General features: G+C 39.5%; 2 protein-coding genes across 2 annotated transcripts in view; both read left to right on the plus strand.

Moving 5' to 3' along the window:
• Positions 1 to 21,711, plus strand: part of LOC308581639 (uncharacterized protein C3orf49) — a 239,089-nt gene that overhangs the window by 21,709 nt on the left and 195,669 nt on the right. The gene's annotated exons all lie outside the window — the stretch shown is intronic.
• Positions 1 to 21,711, plus strand: part of ATXN7 (ataxin 7) — a 97,383-nt gene that overhangs the window by 1,782 nt on the left and 73,890 nt on the right. Inside the window, exon 2 of the mRNA XM_081184055.1 lies at positions 13,175 to 13,267. The gene's annotated coding sequence lies outside the window, so the exon portion shown is untranslated. The remainder of the gene's footprint in view (positions 1 to 13,174; positions 13,268 to 21,711) is intronic.

The following is a 21,711-nucleotide window of genomic DNA, read 5'->3' on the forward strand; positions in this document are numbered from 1 at the left end:
TCCATTGAATACAGTCCTCTTGCATTAGTTGTGTTTTTAAGCTGAAAGCAGTCTAAAGTACGTCTGGATTCCGAAATTCACTTTTCTGTATTCAGATTTTGGGCTAATACTAAACACGAACTGTCAGACACAGAACCTTGGATGTCAGATGTTCAGTTTTGGCTATCTGATTACACATGGTTAGTGGCTAATCCACATCAAGAACTGTATCAGTAAATTCTCGTGTGAATTTGGAAGAAGAGTAACTTAGTGTAAGCATAGCTGCTTTCATATTTATATCGGTCTTTAGGACTTCACTTACTGTTTCCCTACAATTTAAGTATCAGCTGCTGACAGTGGAATGAGGAATGGTGTTCATGCTGAGAGGTGTAAGGAAAAGAAGCAGAGGTATATTTTGTTTTAGTTGTGTTCTTATTGGTCTCCCTTTTCTTTAGAGCAACTGCCTCTGGACCTAGTCAAAGCTCCTGCTGTGGTTTAGAGGTGAGAAGGTGGGGGAGAGAGAGTGAGTTATGGTAATGTATGGAAAGAAAAAAGAAATTAAAGGAGTAGTGAAGCTACAGAAGCACTGTAGGGTGCTGTAGTCTGTAGGAGGACAGACCCTGAAAACTGCAGTGATGTTAGTGAAAGCTGTAGGCCCATAGAACCACAGGCTTTGATATTGCAGAGATCATGAGCTGTACCATATGGGATCTATTTATTTTTTCAGGCAAAACATGTCTCAAATGTTTGAATGTCTGGCCAGCATGTTTCATCTTCTTTTTCAGTATTTCTATTTCTCAGTTTCTTCCTTACATTGTAAAATGCATTAATCCATTTCTCACATAGTCAGAATATTTGTTTTCCCTTGCAGGGCCTTTATTTTATTTTGACAGTATCAATAAATGATTTACAATGTTCTGAACAATGATCTGAAGAACATGAAGGTGCAATAGTTTCTAATTTGTCCTGCTTTGAATGAGAACTGGCTTAGGGATTCATTTTGAACTTGAAGATAACCTCTGGTAGAAACAGGAAATGTTTTACAATATTAGTCCAGTGGTTTGGTCAATCTTATATGCCCTTGTGCTCACTGAAATTTTACTAGCCATCACAAGTATGTTCTAAGCTGCAAATGTAAAACTGCTTCTTAATTTGCAGATCTCATTAGGACAAAGAGAGCTCAGTAGTGTTGGGGTTATATTTTAGGGTTTCAGCTTTTAGCAAATTGTTCAGAGGGAAATTGCATCCTAACCCCCCAAAATCATCTGTCATTTCGTATATGCTATCCTTTTGAGAGGTGACAATATGAAAACGTGGAGGGATAGATTATATTACAAACACGTTGCTTTGGTGTATCTAAACAATGCATATTTTGTGAGTCAGCACTGAAATCCAGTCTGAAGTGGCAATATTCCTATTGATTACCGCAGAGACCCTTAAGTACCGGTAATTTACTTCAGAGAGTCCTGTTTACTTCAGTTAGGGCTGCTGTGCATTAAACTTTCAGGGTTAAGACCCAAAGTCCCCATCTGCACATTTACTTCTTATCAAACACCATCTGATTCAATATTTATGCTTGCTAATACAGATTAGAATCATAGGGTTGGAGGGGACCTTTTAGGTTATCTTGTTCAACTCCTGCTTGATACAGGAATTGCCATTTCATTTTGACTACAAACTGGGAGCAGGGCAAAATGCAACCTTATCTTTTCTGGAAGCCTAGCCATCCTGATTGTAACAATTTCCGGAAGAGTATATCTGTGTTGTTTTTTGTTGCAAGAGACTTAAGGATTGTATTGACTCTTAGCTGGTAACACTGAATATTTTCTTCTTCCTGTGACGATGTGGAACAACTGATTTGCTTAAGTGAGCTGTATTGGTTTTATTAAGCTCATTCTTTGCCCTTATAGACACCTCTGGTGTGGTGTACCTTGAACACTCCAATTGTGTAGTGCAATATCGGCATGATATGGGCTACTTAATATATTTTGGATAGCAGATACTGCCTCTAGTTCTTTCTATGTTTGAATTAGACAGGTTGAGCATTATGTGATTCAGGATGGTACTGGCTTAGATTGTCAGCCTTCCGCTCTACCCATGACAGTGTTGTTGTATAATAGGCAAAAAATTCCACAGGTGAGGTGCATTTCCATGCTTTTGAATTTTGTTTTGTTTTTCTGCAGCAGCCCAGAAAAAAGTGGGAAGCCCTAACAGAAGCACTAAAAGAAATGCATATTCTGCGTAAATGATTGCAGGAAAAATACAAATGTAGAGGGGGAGATATAATTGCAAAGCAATCAAGGAGTTCCTTAGTCTTAACTATGAATTCTGCCTACTTTCAGTGCCATTCTTAGTGTTAATCACAGAGATGCAGTATAAATGGGGCCACATTTGGAGAAGGGGACAGCCCCTAAGTGAGTAATCATATTTCTGGTGTATTACCTGCCAATACTTGATGTAAATCGCTAGTTGCCTGTGGCAAGTAATGAACAGTCTTTAAGCTGGGAAAGTCCACAAACATTTATCCTTCTTCCTTGTAAGTGATTAACAAATGATTAACACTGATACTTATTTTTCTTGCCTGCCTAACCACATACATGTATGTATTTTGGATTTCAGTTCTGTAATCATTCTTTTAATATGTCTCCATTACAATATGAGTTGGTTGATTTTTATTTATAACAACCACCCACCCACTGCTTTTTGTAATAACTGCCTTTGAAATTCCAACAAAATAGAATAATATAATAGCAAATAAGAATAGTATCATTAAAACATTGTTAACAGTGGCAAATACTGAGCAGGAGCCAAAACCAATCTCAAAACCCTTAAAAGCCTGGGGAAACATCATCAACCAAAAGTTTTTACTTGTCATCTAATATAAATCTGATTTGTTGCCAAGAGAGTAAATAAGGGGGCAGAATTCCAGCAGTGAGATGTCACTGCCTAAAAGACCCTCTCTCTGATAGGACACGATCATATCACCTCAAATGAGGTAATTAGAGATGAACTGCTAATGATAGTCAGGTTGTTATAAAGTGTTCATTTTGAGCCAGGGATCACCCCAGTTTAAACCATGGAAACCGTTTTTAGTTCCAGGAATATGAGATGTAAGAACATCACATATTTCAGTGCATAGTAACTACATTATTCCCAACGTATTAGTTGTGGTAGGCCTTCCCAATCTTTGTGTGTGACTTCTGAGCAGGCTTAAGTTCTAGTTCTCACTTTGGAAGTTTAGCCCCCTGTGTACATAATGAAGTTGCGTTAATCTGAGTCACACCATTGATTCATGTACCCGTACAACACACTCAAGCTAGTACTGACTCCCCAGAGTCATAGATGGAGGTCTTCCCCAGCCTTGTTCCCTGATATCCTTGTAACTGGAGAAGCAGAGATTGAAATAATAGATGTAGAAGGGAAATAACTAAGCAAAAGCAAAATGATAACCTCAACTAGAATGTTGTATCCTAATACAAAACCCTACATAGAAATATTCAGTCTGTCATCTGTCCCTGTAATTTTTCTGTTTAAAGATTCCTTGGTAGTAAGCTGCACTTCTACATATACTTAACCTGAGAATAAAACCCCTTGAACTCATAGGTGTTTCTGAGCAGACATGCTTCAGATTGCTTTGTTAACTTGTTAAATGTTGTTCTTCCTGAGCAACTGTTCATACTTTTCAAAACGCTCATTTGTAAGTTAGACAGGAAGAACACAGATCCTCGTCCTGAAGATGGACATATTGAATTGCAATAGCTAGTAGGAGAAGCTTCATCATGCTGCTAGGTTTTCTCCTAACTGTTTTATGTCTCAGGGGCAACCTTTACATGAAATGGAATTTGCCACTGCCTGTATTCAGCCTCGGATAATTTGTTTGAAAATGATGTGTTTTGCTTGGCAAGTTTCCTCTTTTTATCTGTAGTCCCCTATCAGGCCTCCATTAAGTATGTTCAACTGATTCTGCTTCTCCCTCCCTTGTCTGTTGCCATTAAGTGGGACCCAAATATTTACCTTGCAGGGAAAGCAGGGTTGATTATACATGGGATCTTAGTCACAATACTGGATGGTTGATCTTGAGACAACTGTCAGGTGACTGCAGAGGAAGAAAGTTCAAAGGATAGCTGCTCTACCACATAGTGTCTCTTTCTGTATTTTTAGTTTGATAACTAGGTTCTTCACTGGCAGGTTAGCCTAGAGTACATGCTGAGAGGTTGCAGGAGCCTCTGCTTTGGTCATATGATGCCTAAGAAATGTTTCACATAAATATTGTGGTCTCATTTTGGTCCCCAACCACAAGAGCTAAAAGTTTACTTAAATTAATAGGCTGTAACAATGAGAATTTTAGTTTCAATTGTTGCCGTGGTGAGAATTGCAGTTATACATTCTCAGTTGCTTCATGCAAGCCTTGTGAAATCAGAGGAGCTCTCGCACAGCATCAATCCTTCATGAATTGTACCTACAGCAATTAGGATCTTCTGTACCTACTTTAACATTTTTTTAAAAAAAAATAAGGTAAACCCTGTAATTATTTTAGTGCTATTTATGAAGCGCTCCTTTATTGTTCTCTTAGAGCATAACAAGGTGTGTCATGCTGCAATATCGCCACTGTCAAGTGTGTTTCAGAAATTAGGTTTGGGTCTCATCCTGAGGAACTGACTGTCCTAGAATGACACACTCTTGTTTAGTGTCTCATCATATTATACTCTCGTGAGGAAAGTTTCACTCTTCTAGATAAGAGGAATATTCAGTTTAATCATTGTCTTTCTTTATGGATAGACTAAACATAAGCTCAGCTTCTCCATGACATCCAAATAAGGAGAGGCTGTGCAAGCTCTGTACAAGTGTCTTCATGCGGTGGTGGACTGGATGAGGGCCAGTAAACTAAATTTCAATTCTGGGAAGGTGGAGTTTCTGTTGGTAGGTGGTTCCCATCTTTGGAAGACTGGCCAGTTGCCTGTTCTGGAGGTTGTTGCACTCCCTTTAGAGGAGCAGGTACGCAGCTTGGGGGTACTCTTGTATATATCTTTGTCACTGGAGGCCCAGTGACCTCTATGGCGAGGAGTGCCTTTTTACTAGCTTACTCTGGTTTGCCAACTTTCACCATATCTGGAGCAGCATAACTTGGCCACTGCAGTCCATACATTGGTAACCTCAGGACTGGATTACTGCAATGTGCTCTTTGTGGGGCTGTCCTTGAGCCTAGTCCAGAAGCTCCAGCTGGTGCAGAAAGCAGATGTTATACTGCTGGTGCGAACAGATGATTTGACAGGATGTCACACCTCTGTTGAAGCATCTGCACCGGTTGCTAATATGTTTTCAGGCCTGGTTCAAAGTTCTTGTGTTGACATACAGTGCCCTGAACAACTTGGGTCTAGGATACTTTAAAGACCGCTTGGGTCCACGATACCTGAAAGACCACTGAGATCATCCGGAGGAGTGCTGTTAGTTGTCCCCTGTGTTACAGGAGATCTTATTTTAGGTTCAGCCCTAAAGATGGCTGAATGGATTCATGAAATAGATTTCCATTCCTGCTCCCCACCACCCATAACCAAAAGTACATGACACAAAGTCATTTTTTTAACCATAGAACAGTATTCAAATAATAAGATTCTTTTGACACCATATATATTTTTATTGCATGATATCTCACCTTTTTCTCCAAGGTGGTGATGAACATGGTTCTCCACCTTCTCATTTAAAGCCCACGACAACCTTGTGAGGTAGCTTAGGCCAAGAGGTTTACAAATAAGTTGCTGTCTTGATTTCATAGTAACTGTATCAAGGAAGTGCCATTAGAGTCATTGGTTCTATGTGTCCTTATAAATATCAGAAAATGCAGATTTATCACATAAATCAGGCTGCAATCCCCCATGCACACTTACTTGTAAGTCCTGTTAAATGTAGTTCAGCTTACTTCTGAGTAGGAATGTATAGGATTCTGCTGTCGATAAGTGAGACTTCTGTTTGATATTTATTTTGGCTAGTACATATTCCAGTGACTAGAAACTTTTCTGTTAGGTTTTCATAGTGAAAAAAATAACAGATTTTCCCTTTATTTTCCCACCCATTTAATTTGAAGGCAACACATTCAAGTTTTCTTACTCAGTTTTCCCTCATGCTTACAAGTGTTTTGTCTTCCTCTGTAATTAATGCCCCTCCCTCTTCCTCATCCAGCATCACCAGTGATGTTAGCAGGAGTGTGTATATCTCAGAGAGCCAGTGTGGTGTAGTGGTTAAGAGCGGTAGTCTTGTAATCTGGGTAACCGGGTTCGCGTCTCCGCTCCTCCACATGCAGCTGCTGGGTGACCTTAGGCCAGTCACACTTCTTTGAAGTCTTTCAGCCCCACTCACCTCACAGAGTGTTTGTTGTGGGGGAGGATGGAAAGGAGATTGTTAGCCGCTTTGAGACTCCTTACGGGGAGTGAAAGGCGGGATATCAAATCCAAACTCTTCTTCTTCTTCTTTTTCAGCTGTATAGATTTCTAATGGCGTTTACAGGGCAAATTCCTTTTACGTTTGTACTCAAAACAATATTTCAGTATTTCATTATAATATTAATCAAAGGCTATTTTTAAAATGCTGACATATATAGATAGGTGAAGTGACTTTTTCAGCAAGTTTATAATGTTTTGTAAGGATTGTCAGAGTTTCAGTTTAAAAGTCTGGGAAGGGAAACTGCCAAAGTTAATCATTGTTTGAAAGAGGAAGGATATTCAAATAACTCCTTTGTTTATGAAACCATGCAGTGTCTTGAAAATACAGACTCTTTCAGTTTCTCTTTCTTTTGCAGGATTCTTAATGTCACAGAATCAAAAGTTTATTTACAGGGAAATCAACATCCTTTATGTTTGTTGTATTATATAAAATACTATATTACACATACATCCAATATGGCAGGTATGTGGTAGAGGCAATTTATTTCCCTTTTGCTATGGTGGGGTGAGCAAGAGTAGTGGAGGACAGTTAATCTGCCCTCCCCAAAAAAGATTCGTAGAAGTTGATACTAAGCGGTTCCATTTCTCATACCTAATCTGTAAATATCCCGTCCTCTTATAGTTTTTTGTTGCTCTCTAAAATTGAAGCCACTTGCAAGGTTTGTCTGGTTTTTGAGAAATGCCATGCATTTAAAAGAACAAAATGTATATGGGAATAAATGTGTTTCAAGGAACAAGCTTGTAAGCAATATGTTTCATGTCATTTCATTTCACTTTTAATTTGTATACTGCCTTTTTATATTACTATGCACAAGGCGGTTTACAGCAACAAAATATACAACAAAGAACACACACCTTATAATAATCTGATCCGATACAGGAAGTCATAATAAAACATAACTTTAAAATGGAACAAATAATATCAAATAAAGTAATATTCAATTACCTATTAGAATATAATAGTACACAATAAAGTTAACTCTCAAAACATCAGCTAATGTTGAGCGAGCCCCGATGGGGTTCAGTAGGTGCCCAAGGATACCTAGTGCCGATACTGTATTGGCCTGTTCATAGCCCTTCACATTTTTATTTTTATTTTTATTTTGTAATTCCTTCAAATCAAACCAGTACAGTGGTGCCTCGCAAGACGAAATTAATTCGTTCCGCGAGTTTTGTCGTCCTGCGATTTTTTTCGTCTTGCGAAGCACGGTGTCGGGAAAGTTTTGGAAAAGCTTCAAAAATCACCAAAGTCTTTAAAAACCTCAAAAAAGGCTACCACACCGCGTTCTATGAGTTGCTCCTTGAAGTCAAGTCGCAACTGTATTAACGGTGTTAAGAAAAAGGAAACAAACTTGCAAGACGTTTCCGTCTTGCGAAGCAAGCCCATAGGGAAAATCGTCTTGCGAAGCAGCTCAAAAAACAAAAAACCCTTTCGTCTAGCGAGTTTTTTTGTCTTGCGAGGCATTCGTCTTGCGAGGTACCACTGTACTGTTATTCCCATATTGTGCATGGCAGGCCAAGATAATAGTTTGGACAGTTCATGGATAAGTTGAGATTCGAATTGGGGACTTCTTAATTTATTACAGCTTAGTCTCTGAACTACAGTGTTATGAGTCAGCTCATATAATAGAGGAGGCGGCAAGAAGAAGGAAGCTTATGTCAAATGCTGCAATTGTATTTATAAGGTGAATGGCAACCACAGAGAGAGCCTTGCTAATGTGTAGGCCTGCCTAGGGAATTCCTTCCTTAGGGAGTTCACCTGCCACCAACATTTCTGTAAACAGTCCTGGAAACTTTGCTGAAGAATAGTATATAAATATTTTAAATGAAAAATAAATATTAGTTGAAACTGGTGTGGAAATACTGCAGATAGTTTTTGCATTTCTGTTTTACAGGGTACTTTGCAATTATGCTTATCTCTCTGCCCCACTCGGTGAATAGGAGAAGACAAGTAAATTATTGCAAATAAGCAAATATATGAGGCAGATATGTTTTGATATTTTGTCATTTTATACAGTGGACAATTCAGTTTGAGCTTGGCATAATTTATTTATTTTTTTAAACCAAACTTGAAGTACACATAGTTCTGTTGCATGCACTATTACTGTAGTTCAAATTTCTGCTTCAGCAGGCAGCTATGGTACAGAGTACAGGAGAAGGCTTTCTTCTTTTCTCCCCAGAAACCAAAGCAATGTGGGAGGAGAGGAGAAGCCTCTTTTTCTCACTCCTTGCTGCCCTGCCTACCCTCCGCAGCAGGTTTCCGTTTTGTTGTGTGCTAGTTGAGAAGGCTTTTGCCAACAATAGAAATATGCCGTAGAAATCACTTTGTGTATGTGGAGCTTCACTCTTAAGTAATTTAATAGCCATTGCCTGTTTGCCATGTGAAAGTAGTGGTACTCCCATGTGCAGAAGGAACTGCTTCTATCCAGGCAAATGAAATTATTTCCTGGCTACTACAGAATGAGTGGTTTGCATATCACAACAGCAAAAAATATTTTGAAGTAGTTTGTTTTTATTCCCTCTCCCACAAGCTCAGTTGTACTACTGTTATGTTCAAAGTTTGCATGTACAACTCTGTGTGTGATTCTGTTGCTGGCATGGGAGACAATGGATGAGTGTGCCTTTGGGGGTAAAGTCAAACTGTTGGAAGGTTGCAGTGCTTGTTGTGAGTGTAGGAACCAATATGGGAGAGAAATGTTTTGTTACAGCTGGTGCAGTTGAAGGCCAAGCATATAATAAATAGCTGAAATAAACTTCTTCAGTTCTATTGGAGCAATTCCTGGACGACAATGGAACATCATTATTGATGGAACATCAGTATACAGTGGTACCTCGGGTTACATACGCTTCAGGTTACATATGCTTCAGGTTACAGACTCTGCTGACCCAGAAATAGTACCTCAGGTTAAGAACTTTGCTTCAGGATGAGAACAGAAATTGTGCTCCGGCGGCACGGCGGCAACAGCAGGAAGCCCCATTAGCTAAAGTGGTGCTGCAGGTTAAGAACAGTTTCAAGTTAAGAACGGACCTCCAGAACGAATTAAGTACTTAACCCGAAGTACCACTGTAAAGGCTTTATGTAGGGGTGTATGTGTGCATGTACATATACCTGTGTAGTACAGAAAACAATATTTTCATGAAACTAAGAGGTCTCTATTCTGCATTAAAAGCAATAGAACGTCCCTATTTTTATGAAGAATGTAATTATAGCATTTAGCTTTCGATACCATCGACCATGGCATCCTTCTGGAGTGACTGTCCGAACTAGGGGTGGGTGGCACCGCTTTGCGGTGGTTCCAGTCCTACTTGGATGGTCATTCCCAGAGGGTGTTGCGTGGGGAATGCTTTTCAGCTCCATGGAACTTTCATTGTGGCGTTTTGCAGGGCTCAGTCCTATCCCCTACATTGTTTAACATCTACATGAAATGGCTGGGTGGGGTTTTCTGGATGTTTGGAATATGTTGTCAGCAGTATGCTGATGACACTCAGCTCTGTTTCTCCTTTACATCTGCAGGTGAGGCAGTGGAAGTGTTGGACCTATGCCTTGCCTCTGTAATGGACTGAATGAGAGCCAATAAACTGAATCTCAATCCAGATAAGACTGAGGCACTGTTGGTGGGTGCAGTGGCGTAGCGTGGGGGGTGCAGGGGGGCCCGGCCGCACCGGGCGCAACACCTGGGGGTTAGGGTTAGGGGGCGCAAATTACTTGCCTTGCCCCGGGTGCTGACAACCCACGCTACGCCACTGGGTGGGTGGTTCCCTAGACCGGATGGGTGGGAGATCACCTTCTCTTGATGGGGTTACACTTCCTCTGAAGGAGCAGGTTTGTAGCCTGGGGGTACTCCTGGATCCTCTGCTGTCGTTCGAGGCTCAGGTGGCCTCAGTGGCCCACAGTGCCTTCCATCAGCTTCAGCTGATGACCCAGCTACACCCCTATCTGGACAGGAATAGCCTAACTACTGTTGTCTATGTTCTAGTCACTTCAAGATTAGATTACTGCAATGTGTTATATGTAGGGCTGCCTCTGAAGACGGTTTGGAAACTTCAGCTAGTGCAGAATTCTGCAGCTGGGTTGCTCACCGGAGCAAGATGGTTTGAACGTATTGCACCAACCCTGGTCTGGCTGCAGTGGCTACCAATTAGTTTCCGGGCCCAATTCAAAGTGCTGGTTTTGACCTATAAAGCCTTAAATGGTTCAGGACCATATGAACCTTTCCATATGAACCTACCTGGACCCTGAGATCATCTTCTGAGGCCCTTCTTTGTGTGCCGCCTCCTTGAGAGGTCCGGAGGGTGGCTCCCTGTCCCTGGAATGCTCTCCCCTGGGAAGTTTGCCTGGCGCCTTCATTATACACTTTTAGGCGTCAGGCAAAAACATTCCTTTTTAACGAAGCCTTTGGTTGATTTGATTTACATCCTATGCTCTCTTAAAATGTGGGGTTTGAGGGGGGGTTATTGTTTTTATTTTGATTATGTATTTTGTGGTGTTATATTTTGATTTTATTCTGTTAACCACCCTGAGACCTCTGGGTATAGGGCGGTATATAAATTCAATAAATAATAATAATGATTTATTAATGCTAGTATGTTTCAAAATAGGCTAGATATCACTTCTGATGAATGCTCTGGTTGAAAATACTGTAATGCCGCTTGTCTCTGCCATCTATATTTCAGCATTCCTTCTAGGATAGCATTCCACTCTGCTTAATGAGGATGCTAAATTTTGTCACTTGATCAAAAATCGAATGCTTACTCTCTGCTTCCTACCTCCTTTAGTTTTTGTATTCTAAGCACAGTATAGTTACCCTTGAAATAGTTTTTATCTCTGCAGCTGCTTTTTTAGACCCTTTGTACTGCCAATTAAAACCCCAGTTAGTGGATTGGTGGGTAAAGAATCTCAATCTCTCACTCGCTACCCCCCCCCCTTCAGCTTGCCATCTCCACCTCCCTTTGTATCTCCGTCTCTCTTTGGCCACTGAAAATGTAGGTCAGATTGCATCACCATAAAATGGAACAGTCAGAAAGGTGTTTGAAAAATGCTGACATCCTTAGCCTGGGGTGCATGCCGCTGTCTTTTGTTTACATTGAGAATAGCGATGTGCGTTGTACCTGTAAATGAACAAATCTCCTCTTTAAGGTTAGTAGTGTGGCACATAAATTATTAGTCAGATTTTCCTTTTCTGTCTTTGGATAGTAAATTAAAACTGTACAGATAAACTTGCAGTCATTTACAGTAGTGAAACATTAGGGAACTCATTTGAACATCCTGTTTATGGTAGCCATAACTGTTGAAAAATGAGCTTTCTGGCACATGGAGGTTTAACAATAGCTTTGGCATTTTTTAATATCCATGTGCTCCTTCCCTCAGATGCAGAATAATGTGTTTTACATTTTGGTTAATTTATGTTTTTGTCAGTAGTTTGTAAATAATCTTGGGCATTTTATGGGGAAAGCATTAGAATGTGTTCTTACTGACTGACTTACCCATCTTTTCTGTGAAATCTTTCAAAATTATTAATTATAATAATTTTCGACCAGAAGGAAATCAAGATTAACAGAAAATATATCATAACAATTCAAACTTTTATACTTCTTTCTTTGCATACAAAGTTGGGCATAATATGAAGAGAGATCTTTACATATAATATATCCTCACTGTATATTAATATAATTTATCTAACTAAGCCTTCAGTTATTTGAAAATGAGTAAATGATGGAAGTATTTTAGTGAGAGAACGTTACAACATCAGCATACACATTTTTGCCGCTTCGGTGTTTAAATAAAAACAGCTACCTGAGTTACATAAAAAGCAGAATTACTTTGTGTGAATACATCTTATTATCTCATTAACAATTCTGTCTACTTTTGAAGATTATCCAGAAGTTAAAAGGAAAATTACTGCAGATGGAGTTGAATCTGCTATTGACAATAGCCTGTGATTGACTGTTGGGGCAGAAATAAGAACTTTGAATGTCTTGTGTGCTGTAATTACGCAGAGAAAGAAACATCAAATAGAGAAGTCAAACACTAGTGCGAATGCTTTGAACATACTTTATTGCGAAAGAGTTGGTTCTACAGGTTGTTCATTAAGAGGACATTTGGATAGTTGCATTAAAGATACTGAAAGTCAGCAGTTGACAGTCAAATGTTGTGCCTTATGAATTAAAGATTTCGGTATTGTTTATATTTTGGGCTACTTCTGGGAGTTTGCTGACATTCTGTCAGCATAAATTACAGCATTCCTAGAAAGTATGCTTTCATACAGTAAAGTTCTCCACAAAGAAAAAGAATTGCTTAACAGGGCAATCCTAACCAGGTCTACTCAGAAGTAAGTCCTATTGAGTTCAATGGGATTGCTTCCCAAGCAATTGAGGTTTGGATAGCAGCTGAAGTTTGTAGCAATCGGGGCATGATTTTTCTTTTCTTGTCATCTCAGGACTAAGAGAGCTTTCCCCTTTGTCTGTTAGCTTTACCTTAGATTTTCTTAGTTTAGTTCTTACAAAAAATTCTTTAAATCTAAACCATTTGCATTTAAGACTTCATTCTATTATTCAAATGCAGAAACTACAGTAATGAGAGTTTAGCTTCAAGCAATTCTATTCAAATAAGCTTGAGACAATATTAATAGTAGTATTAAGTGGCCTGCATAGAAGAGAATGATCAGGGTAATTTCAATTAAATGTTTTTCGCTTCTGCAAGATAAGATGGCAAAATCTTATTACTGTAATAGTGATTGTTACCATGTGTTTCATTGCAGATTTAATCAAATATAAGAAAGAGGAAACTTCCACAGTCCAGGCAGATGATGATCAATTGATATCCCAACCCTGAATTTTATCAGACTTTTAAGGTACTGTGACCTACTAACCTATATATATATAAGTATGTTCCTCAACTATTATGTCTGGGTACTACAGATGCAAGAGATACTGAGACACAAAGGGCAGCAAGAATTTGAAAAAGGCAGACACAAAAGTTGTTAGGAATGCCACAGTAATATTAAGAGCTGCTAGGTGTTAAATAATTGTTTTTGTGACAGAGGAGTTTTATGATTGTACATAATGCCGTATTTTTTGCTCTATAAGACTCACTTTTTCCCTCCTAAAAAGTAAGGGGAAATGTGTGTGCGTCTTATGGAGCAAATGCAGGCTGCACAGCTATCACAGAAGCCAGAACAGCAAGAGGGATCGCTGCTTTCGCTGCACAGCTATCCCTCTTGCTGTTCTGGCTTCTGAGATTCTGAATATATTTTTTCTTGTTTTCCTCCTCCAAAAACTACGTGCGTCTTGTGGTCTGGTGCGTCTTATAGAGCGAAAAATACGGTATATTGTGACCAATGACACCAACTTCACCCACTCTGTTGTGCTACAAGTCTCAAAAGCGATAGAGAGTATTGGTGTAGGGGGAAAACCTGTTCTCCCCTTTCTAGTTTTTTAAGGGGTGCGATACATATATACTGTTCAAAGAAAAACAAAGAACAGGATTTTGTAAATTGTGGGAGAAAGACTGTGCTAGCAAATAACATTTAAACAAAGGTTCCCCAAGTTACAGTGAAGATAGACTGATTTCAGTCTTGATTGGTCTACAGTTTTTTTGTTTTGTTTTGTTTTTTTAAAAAGAATGCTAACCTCTGTGCTTCACCAACATCATCATCATCATTATTATTATTATTTTAGATTAGCAAAGCAAGAGTATATACTGTACTTGATCTTTTAACAGTCCCGTAAATCAGATCAAGACTTCCTCCTCTAGCATGGTTTGCAAGATCTCCAGCAAACCTGCAACCAGCCAGCATTCTGTGAAAGTGATCCAGTGGTCCACTGGTATACCATGGTCAGCCTTCTAACCACCCTTGTGCATATAGGAACAAAAGGATCACATTTCTGTTATATCGTATTTGGGTTCTCACAGAAGCACTGGGCATGTTCAGCTGGTGTTTTCAAAATTTTTATGTACGCATGTGTGTTTAAAGAAATAAGAACAGCACCATAACCCTTTGGTTGCAAGTAATACAGATGTAACTCTGTTTCTGGGATCCTAACATTTGCTTTACAATTTTATGTTGCTGGTTAAATGCATTACTTCCCCCAGCTAACACCTCCATAGCAATTGAGGTTTCTCTGTAACACAGGGGAACAACTTATGTTTGTCATAGCTTCTCCCTCCTTTTTTTTCTTTAAGTAGTGAATGGCTTCTCCACCTTCTCCCTCATTATGTTTCTAATATAGAAAGCTTGCTTATAGAAGGTCAGGTTGTTTGCCCACCTATCCCAGGATTGTTTGTTCTCACTGCTTGTGACTGTCAAGGATCCCAGGGAGAGGTTGTTCATATCACTTGACCCTCGAGACACCAGGAACTGAAACTGTGACATCCTGTAAGAAAAACTGAGCTGTAACTTATCTCCTAAATTTGCAGGATCACCGCTAGTGTGAGTTAAGCCTAAGAGGGAAACCATTGCCATCACTTATTAGAAATGATTGGCTAGACAAGCACTTACCGCAAGTTACATCTCCAAAATAAAATAAAACACAGTACTGTATACCACAGTGAGCTGTATATGTTGTTCATCTGAACCACAAATATCTATTTATTTTGAAAATTATACCTTGCCTTTCAGTTAAATGATTCTCAATGTGACTTACAATAGTGTAATTATACAGTACAACACACACACCACACAGAGATACTGTACAAATATACCAGCAGCCCTGACTGAAGAATGGGCCCACAATATGGTTCCTAAGCAAAACTGACAGTTGGACAGAGTGTCCTTTCTGGTAGGAAGTGGGGAAATAAGTTCCCTGCAGCTGATCATTCTTTGGCTTGTGATTGCACCTAGGTTGGACTTCTCTCTGCTATGATGTTGTTAGTGGGAGCTGGGAAATGGCCCATAGTTCTGTTGGGTGCATGGGACTGGAGTATGAGCCCCTTAATTTCTGCAGCCCATGGATGTAAATTTGTTCGTATTTTTAAACAACTTCCTATAAGTGATTATGTTCTTCTTTTATGCATCGTATGTCTTGTATTTTCATTTTACAAGTGGGACAGTGACACTAAAAGACAATGACCGAAGATGTGCAGAGATTTGTACCTGGATCATGTCCTACACATTGACCACTGGGAGTTATATTACATAAATTTAAACAAAATCAGCACTTTGTTTAATTAGCAAGGGAGGGAATATGTCTTTCCGCAGGTGATAGAGTATGTTTCCTCCACTAAAGGGTAACATTGGAGAACATAATATTTTATTGTAATACGAAGCTTTCCTTGTGACAATATCACATTACAGTTCCTTTTTAAAAAATTCTCTTAGTTTTCTAGAATATTTTCAGTTCTGTTGATTTATATATTATTGCCTTTGCTTGATAGTTGTATAAAATGGAATTCAACACTTCTAATGCTGGAGTCTTGATGTATAGAGCTAAGCCTATTTTAGTTGTGTTAATTTTGTTGTGATAACCAGCTTTATGTGCTTTTAAAAATAGACTGTTCTACCAAAAGCCTAAAGGGGTTGCTTTATGTAGTTGAAAGAAGCAGAACACATTTTAATGACAAAGATAATATTACAGAATGCTAGTCACAGTACAACCTACCCCCACCCCTTTACAATATGTATTTTCATGAAGCTCAGCTAAAAAGCTACTTTGGAATTGTTGGATGAGGAGCAGTTTTATAAGATGAGCATATAAGATTTATGTGCTCCTTTAAAAGTAGGAGCATATAAATACCAGCCTCAGTTGAACGTTCCATGTTTTCTGTGTGGAGATACATGTACAAAGTTTTGTAGAGAAATTGTACGAAGTGGCAATATAATCATGTTCACTTAATGACTCTGTTCAGCAATAACAAGAAACCAGTTTCTAACTATAGAAACAGGTTTCTAACTATATAAATGAGCCTTCCCAAGGCACAGGCTCCCACACTCCTGTCCCCCTTTCTTACTCCTTTTCCATCATGCACCAAAGGAAGATATCAAAAGCTTTTACTTCTGCTTTTAAACTAACCACAGTTGCCTGTGACATTTAAACTAAGCGAACTGTGTTTTGTTTAAACTATAGCTAGTGAGTACAAGCCAGAAACCAATTGTGTCTTACAAAATGTATAGCTGTGGGGGAAAATGTAATGGCATTGTTGAAATCTCATTCATTATAGAATATTAATATATCTAGTACCAGGCTTTTGTGGGGGATTTTTGGTCTGACTCACCTCAGCTTTAAATGCAGCTGCCAGCCTCTTTACACTAGCTGCTTGATGAAGGGGTTAGTATTTTAGATTAAGAGTCGCTAACTTGTAATTCTTCAGATGTTGTTGGACATCCACCTCACATTATGCCTGACCAGTGGCCATGCAGGCTATCCAGCAGAATCTGGAGAGCCAAAGGGTTAGGCTTTCTTGTTTTATATTATCTAGGTGCTAAACTATTCAGTTGCTATCATTTAAGCAGCTTCTGCTCTGCTCTGCATGAGCTTTGAAATTCCAAATGAAATCCCAGACCCACAGGTTCCCCAGCACTGATTCATAAGATAGAAATAAAATATCAGTAATGAAACAGGATGGCCATCATATAGCTATTGTAAAAAGGTCCAGTCGCGGGCGACTCTGGGGTTGCGGTGCTCATCTCGCTCTATAGGCCAAGGGAGCCAGCGTTTGTCCACAGACAGTTTCCGTGTCATGTGGCAGCATGACTAAGCTGCTTCTGGCGAACTCGAGCAGCGCACGGAAACACCGTTTACCTTCCCGCCAGAGTGGTACCTATTTATCTACTTGCACTTTGATGTGCTTTCAAACTGCTAGGTTGGCAGGAGTAGGGACCGAGCAATGGGAGCTTACCCCATCGCGGGGATTTGAACCATCAACCTTCTGATCGGCAAGCCCTAGGCTCTGTGGTTTAACCCACAGCGCCACCTGCGTCCCTATAGCTATTGTAGCTTGTAGTAATTGTAAAAATTTTAACTTTCACCCTTAAAGAAGGAAAAGAATTATGGGTATTATATTTAGGAGAGTTTTGGCAGTGTTGGTATTTAGAATGAGTTTTTCCAAGCTCTGTTTTGGCAGGTATATCACTTCTGTTTCAGTCTTGTAGATAAGAGCAGATTCTTTAGAAAGAGTGACTCACCAAAGGCTACCCACTGAACTCGTTATTCTTGTTCTTGTTTTAGATTTGTAATAAACCTCATTCCAGAAAATTAGGGCAGATAACAGTATGTTAAAATCTTATGGCAAAGCCAACCAGATAAAACAAAATTGAAAACTTAATACTAAAACTTCATCTATATATCAGCTTAATTCCTACCACTCAGGCCTAGTTCAAATAAAATATTTTATTGGAAGAGATGATTTAATTGGCTCCAGTATATTTTTGGAGGAAGGGGATTTTGCAGATGAGGGCAGACTTGCTTCCAAATGCATTGCATAGAAAGTATTTTAAGATAATGATTGGCCTTTATAATGACCTTGTCACTTTAACGCCAATACAACTTTGTACCTACAATTCATTATAAAGTGGGGCAGAGCTTCCTATATGTATTCTGCTTTCTAGCTTAATAATTTAAAATCCCCAAAACTATTTTCAGTAGTTTTATTAGGCAGGTAAAATGTTTTAAATAGCAATCCTAACCAGTGATGCGGGCCATAAAATTTTCTCCCACAGAATTTCCCCCTGCAGATTTATTTTATTTTATTTCATAGGTTTATTAGTAGCAATTAATGGATGATAACTACAAATAAAATATTAGAGAAGTTTGATGGTTTCAAAATTGTAATTAATGTTTTTCAATTGATTATCCTAACAAGTATGTGAGTCAGCTTTTTTGGATCACGAAATGTATTAGTGTATTAACAGCTTTCAGTGTCTTTGGTTTTTCCATCCTTGAAATTTAAACTACATGAATGAAGTACAAGCAGTGGTCTTCACTTTTGCTTTTACAGTATTCCCATTAAAAATCTACATAAAATAACATTTAAATCACATTAGGTGTGCTTCAGTTTTATACTTCCAGTATTTTGGGTCAAATACTTGTGGTGAACTGGGACAAAAAATTAACATGGCTCACTTTTATACCTTGGTTTGCTAAATACAGGTAAAATAAACTTGCCAAATTAGATCACTCTCTAGGGTATCCAAAACTTTTCTGATGCAAATTTGAATCACTAATCCTAACCCCCTGATAGTTGTTGCTAGAACAGGTGGGATATAGTAACAGCTGCAGAAACCATAGCAGATGGCATACCAGTTGCTGGTGTAGGGCCCTAAAACAGGGTGCCTGGGGGCAGGACACCCCGTGCCCGGGATCCATTGGATCCTAAGCAACTCAATTCCTCTTCAAGGGACCTGGTATGGATCCCTTAACTGTGCCACCTTGGAGTTGGTGCAGCAAAATAAAAAAAAAACACTGTCTTCTCTGGCCACCACAAGTGGACAGAGCTTCAAATGCAGTGCCCAATTTCCTAATCTGCTCCAATCCCACTGTTCCTGGCCAGGGAGCTAGGATTTCACTTTTTATTTTGGATGCTTTTATTTTATTCTGGAAGTTAAATTTTGGATTTTTATCCCACACTGTCCCAAATCCTCAGGTGGATCATAATATTTTAACAAAATCCAAGTAACCTGACTTCTTAAGATTCTTCTTTAGAGCTCTCTGTCTGCTATGATAGATAGAACTTCACAGGCTCCCTGGCTATTTCCCCACCTGTGGCAGCTTTAGTAGATTATTGCCTTAAAAATATAACACAGAGGTAGAACTGATAGCCCCACCAAAAAAATTAAGTATCCCTTTCTTCCCAGTGTTAGCTTAAATGTACCCCTTATAAGCCAATTTAGATGAGATCAAACAAATCTTTATGGAAGATACTCAGGCCCTCAAGTAAAAAAGAGTTCTATAGTAGCAGAATTACTTACCAAGAATGTTTAAGAGATTGTTGTGGGACATGGGGAAGGAAACAGGTTTTTTATTTTCTATTTATTTAAACGTTTGTCCCAACCTTTTAGTTATGAGTTCAATGGAGTTCCTAGGCTGTCTTGAATGTAGGTACTGCACTGGAATATAGGTACTGCACTGATACTGCAGGTATGCTCACATACCTGCCTAGATTTAGAAATAGAACAACATCAGCTACTTTTACACATCATTCTCTTGGCTTAACATGTTGTGAAAGGTGAATTTAATCTTTATATGATTTCATACCACAAGGAGATGGTGGAAATACAGTACCAACTTTGAAATGCTTGTGAAATACATCCCCAAATACTCATTTGAATCTTGAATTTTCAAGCATAGTCATGTAGAATGCATTTCTGTAGTCCTACACTTAGTTTAAGAGATACATTTGTGTGAACATAAAAAAATTCCTTCCAGTAGCACCTTAAAGTAGCTGAGGTGAGCCTGTTGACGACTCTTAACGACTGTAATACGTCGTCAACAGGCTCATCTCAGCTACCTGCCAATCTCCCATTCCCACCACCCTTCTGAGTAATACCCCTCCCCACCTTCTCACTATATAGAAGGATCTAGCAACATCTGTTTCAGTGTATCTGAAGAAGTGTGCATGCACACGAAAGCTCATACCAAGAACTAACTTAGTTGGTCTTTAAGGTGCTACTGGAAGGAATTTTTTTATTTTGACTATGGCAGACCAACACGGCTACCTATCTGCAATTTGTGTGAACATTTCTGCTCCCCAAATACTTTTGTACAGTAGCTCGTATCAGGTTTTGTTAACCGGGAGCCGTATCCCACAATAGGAAGCCAATATTTGTACTCATGTACTTTGCACTATTGTCATGACAGTAAGCAAAGAGTAGTTTGTAAATGAGTCATGAAAACCAGTGAACTGAAAGCTCTAGGCCTTCCTGTTGATCCTTCTTCCTGGAGCTTCTCTCAGATTTTTCTTTGAAACAGAAACTTGGACTCCTGACAGACATATTTGATTCAAGAAGTTGGTGTGCTTCCTTCCGTTGGGTTTCTAATTTAATCACCTTCATTTTGGGGAAGCTTCTCAACAAAACAAAAAGGAATTGATAGCATGTGTATAGCCAGATATCACTATAATGGGGATGAAGAACCTGCGGCCCTCCAAATGTTGTTGGAGGGGTCCCATCAGCCTCAGTCTTCATGGCTAGTGATGAAATATGACAAAAGCTGTAGCCCAACAACATTTGGAGGGGTCACAGTTTCCTCACACCTGCTCTGTAAGCTTAAAGGATATTGGGAAGGCCTGGTGGTGCTGTGGGTTAAACCACAGAGCCTAGGACTTGCCGATCAAAAGGTCGGCGGTTCGAATCCCTGCGACGGGGTGAGCTCCCGTTGTTCAGTCCCAGCTCCTGCCCACCTAGCAGTTCTAAAGCACGTCAAAGTGCAAGTAGATAAATAGGTACCACTCTGGCGGGAAGGTAAACGGCGTTTCCATGCGCTGCTCTGGTTTGCTAGACATGCTGGCCACATGACCTGGAAGCTGTACACCGGCTCCCTCGGCCATTAAAGCGAGATGAGCGCCGCAACCCCAGAGTCAGTCACGACTGGACCTAATGGTCAGGGGTCCCTTTACCTTTTATACAGTGGTACCTCGGGTTACATACGCTTCAGGTTACAGACTCCGCTAACCCAGAATTATTACCTCGGGTTAAGAACTTTGCTTCAGAATGAGAACAGAAATCATGCTCCGGCGGCGTGGCGGCAGCAGGAGGCCCCATTAGCTAAAGTGGTGCTTCAGGTTAAGAACAGTTTCAGGTTACGAACGACCTCCAGAATGAATTAAGTACTTAACCCGAGGTACCACTGTACTGTTATGCTTTTGGTTCTCCTTCCCTTCTCCTCAGGCAGGCCTGTTTCCATACATTGCTTTTTCTTCAAGTTGCTGAATGTTGCACACCCCCTCCCTGACCGGTTCTTTGCTTCCCCATGCAGGCATGTCAAATTCCATATCTGACAAGAGGGTTTCTCAGGTGCTGTCTTTGTATTTATAATCTTTATTTTTCTACCATTTGTTTTAGTACTCCCCCAAACTATATCAGAGAACTAACTTTTAAAAATAAAATTTGATTGATTTAAGAGAGAACCATTCTCTCTTTCATTAACTTCTTTTCATAACATGTGAAATTGGCTCCCCACTTGCAACCCCACAAAAAGAAAAAGAAAAATCAGTTTCTGAACTGACTTTATTATTCCTAGTTTGACTTGGCAGTCCGCAATCTTGTCCATTGAAGTGATGAACTGATCTTTCTGCTGCCACTCTTCTCTTTCTACTGGAATACTGATGGCATGTTGAAAGAATGTTTCAGTAGTAGAATAGTAT

The sequence above is a fragment of the Podarcis bocagei genome (genome assembly GCF_964188305.1).
Source record: "Podarcis bocagei genome assembly, chromosome: 2".
Lineage (NCBI taxonomy): Eukaryota > Metazoa > Chordata > Lepidosauria > Squamata > Lacertidae > Podarcis > Podarcis bocagei.